The 3,561-nt window shown below is 49.2% G+C and overlaps 1 long non-coding RNA gene across 1 annotated transcript; it reads right to left on the bottom strand.

The window, feature by feature from the left end:
* Positions 1-1,612: 1,612 nt before the first annotated feature.
* On the bottom strand, positions 1,613-2,998 carry LOC131382782 (uncharacterized). The gene is made up of 3 exons (XR_009212372.1): positions 2,826-2,998; positions 2,008-2,166; positions 1,613-1,742 (listed from the first exon to the last, which is right to left on the bottom strand). It is a non-coding gene; the product is annotated as an uncharacterized LOC131382782 (long non-coding RNA).
* Positions 2,999-3,561: the final 563 nt, after the last annotated feature.

Below are 3,561 nucleotides of genomic sequence, written 5' to 3'. Positions count from 1 at the left end.
GCTATCCCAGCCATGGCGTTGCTGGGAACTAACTCAGCCAACCCAGAGATAGCTATCCCAGCCATGGCTTTCCAGGAACTAACTCAGGCAACCTGGAGATAGCTATCCCAGCCATGGCCTTGCCAGGGGCCCAACTCAGCCAACCTGGAAATTGTTATCCCAGCCACAAGTGTGTGTCCCATTTAAGTGGAGGAAGGATGAGTCACAAAAGCAGGATAATGTGGCCTATCCTGTGTCTGTGTAACTGGCAGGTGGGAAGCCTAATTCTTAGGCCCTAAGCATAGCCCATCACGCTGATTGCAGGCTGGTCCCACCATGAGCAGACAGCACTCCTGGCTCCACTCCACAGCTTAGCCAGGAGGATCCAGGCAGGTCCAAGCCCATTACCAGACCTCGCTGTGGAAGGCGGCTGACATTCGAACCCACTGGATGAGTACCTAAGTCTCTGACCTTTGCTGATGGTCGGTTCCCAGCACTGCCTCCCCCGCCCTCACCCCAGGAGACCTCCTGACCTGTGAGTAACTCTAGAACTCTCCAGAAGTCAGATGCGGGGAGCCACCCAGGCTCAGTGAGTGGTCCATTCATTACAAGGTTCTCTCCACCACAGATAACGCAAGCACAGCCAGGCTCAGTGAGTGGTCTGTTCATTACAAGGTTCTCTCCACCACAGATAGCGCAAGCACAGCCTTAGCGCAGAGCATTTGGTTGCATCATGCATCACGTTCATGCAATACCGAAGCATTTTCAAGACAGATTAAACTGAGTAGTGGGATGGTCCTCTTCCTTGGCTACTTACGAGTATTTAATATCAATACTTTGGAATTACAAGCAAAAGGTATTAGGAAGAAGAAACTAAGCTCCAAGTTGGTATCATCTCACCGAGACTGTGTCTTTCTGCCCAATGTGTTGAGCTCATGAATAAAAGATCAAGAGGACAGTTAAGGGGTTATGTGAGGAGTTCAAAGCTCAAACACAGAACAGCAACAGACAGCAGACACACATCTTGAGATGGGTTTGGCCATGAGGCCAGGTGAATGGTCCCCCACTCTAGATTCTGGGTGTGCTTGGAGCTTCTCACCCTCGTGGGGTACACGCATCTGCAGATGGCTTCACCTCCATAATGCTGCCCTGCCATCCATGTTCATCGTTTACCCCAGCAATCAGCAAACCTAGATATCCACTTTTGGAAAAAAAACAACCACAAAAAACAGAAGTCAGCTCATCTAGTAGTCTCTCTGTACCTCTAAAACTGTTCAAGGAATAAATACCTTCACAATCTCAAAGGAATATTTTCTGTCCTACCTGTATCCAAGTAACTGAATTTACTTCCTTCTCCCTTTTCAAAAATCTCTGGAGACTGCCCCATCTAAATACAGTTAAGTAGCTGGTTACCCCAGTGATCTGTTTAAAAACATCTGGAGACTGCCTGTCTAAATACAGGTAAATAATGGGTTACCCCACTCACCTGTTCTCCATCTACATATGCAAAAGCCCTCGATGACTTTGACCCTTTTGAAGCTCAAATCAGCGACCACATTCACATGAGTTACAGATGGGAAAAAGCCTAGTTATAAGCATTCAGCGCAGTCAGTCACTGTAGAGAAATATGTCTAGAAGGGAATCGCGCTGGATTATTTAGGTATTTGTCAACACAGAAAGAGCGCTGGTCAGATTGTTGGTCTCTGCCACACCCAATTGCACACATTCATTTATGGGGTCGTTGTTGACACAACTTCTGCAATCTGATGGAGAATGCAAAGATGAATCAGACATAGAGCTGGCCCTCAAGGACCCCAAGTCTAAGAGGAAAGATGAGCAGAGAAGTAACCGAGCTAGGACTTAAAAATGCTGGGTACATGAAGAGCAAAGCTGAGAGAGGACAGAAGCCCAGGAGATGCCAGGTGCAATGTCCACAACATCCTTCTTCCCAAGGGCCACAGAGACCATGGCTTGGCCCCTTCTTCCCTCATAGGTTAGAGGACTCCACATACAACCAGTAAAACTGACCTCCCAGAGGGAGGAGGGCCAATGAATTGTGCGTGGGTCATGTGGACGGGTCTTGTTTCTTCCTGCAAATGTCCAGATAGAGGAGAGGAAGACAGCGTCTCCGGGGAGGGTTCCAGGAGGGAATGATTCTTGAAGTGGTTTTGATGGAGGAGAAGCATCCTAGATAAGATGAACAGCGTTAGCAAACACACGGGGAAGGGACGATGGGGCTCTGGGTGCCGAAGATCCTTCAGTGGGGGACTAAGGGCAGGCCGGGCACCCATGGGAGGGAGGTCCACGGGCAATGTCTTCCGTCACCAATTCTGTCTTGGGCTTGTTGGCCAGAAACAGCCAGCAGCGGTAAGACACACCTTTCATTTTACTTACTAAAGATATGTTGCAATCAGTAGTCATTATCAATTGATAATTGATTGACAAGTCATTTTAAAAAGTGAGAAAATCAAGTCCCAGGAAAGGTGCTGGAGCCAGGCTCTTTTCCATAGGACTGGCTGACAGGGCCTTTGCCGTCATGGAGCTTGTGGGAGGAGGCGTGGGGTGGCTCTGACTGTGAGTTAGACGCACCTTTGGCCTCCAAAGCACACGAGCATCATCTCCCCCCTTCCCTTGTTGCTCATTTCACTAGCATCTGAAATGGAGGGTTTATTTGATTGTGTTTTCCTCTCTGACAAAGTAAATAGGGTTTTAACCTCTCACACAGAGGGAACAAAGTGGCCCATGGGTTTTCCAATAATATTTTGGCCCTTGCTCAGGCTAATGGGAACTTTCAAAAAGGCGGGGAGAGCGGCTCTCATTATAATCTGAAGAACCAATCTGCTTACGAATCCATCAGAACTTGATTCCTGGGATCCCGTGGGCCAGGGGCACCGAGGTAATTCCGAGCCTTGCTGGAAAGAAGCCAGTGCCCATTGGGATGGGATTCTCCACCCTCTCATTAGCTGGTGGATTGTTTAAAAGAAAAAGCATTGATTAGGAGCCTCTGAGAAGCTCCCACCACTCGTTGGAGCCCTCTCTGGGGAAAAACGACAATATTTCAGTTGCTCTGCATGTTTCCCCTGCCCTGGGCACTACCCGCCCCCAACCCAGGTGATGGCGGTGTCAGCATGAAGTCACCCCGGCTGGGATGTCAGGCTCTGCCTGCCTTGTCGTGGACGGAGGGAGACGGGGTTCCAGAGCTGGTGAGGCTCCCGTGTTGCCATGGATGCAGGGAGACGGGGTTCCAGAGCTGGTCAGGCTCCCACGGTGCCGTGGACAGAGGGAGACGATGTTCCAGAGCTGAAGCCGAAGCAATTTGACCTTGCTGGTTCTCTGGTGGCTTTTCTGAGGCTGGGTCACCGATAGGTTAGTGTTTTGTGCCCTCCAGGAACCTGATCCACCAGGGAAAGTGTTACATTTAACAATGTATACATTATAACAAATCTGCATCTGGGCAATGGCATTAAGGTAGCTCACCATTTAAAAAGAAAAGTGGGTGTATGGGTACCACACAGTTAAATAAAGTGATAAAAGACATATGGAGGAAGGGGTCCTGCTGGCCGAATCAGCAATAAAAAGCAC

The sequence above is a fragment of the Hylobates moloch genome, unplaced genomic scaffold, assembly GCF_009828535.3.
Source record: "Hylobates moloch isolate HMO894 unplaced genomic scaffold, HMol_V3 SCAFFOLD_5671, whole genome shotgun sequence".
Taxonomy (NCBI): Eukaryota; Metazoa; Chordata; class Mammalia; order Primates; family Hylobatidae; genus Hylobates; species Hylobates moloch.
Note: the sequence above shows the minus strand (reverse complement) of the source record. Positions and strands in the feature narration are given on the sequence as shown.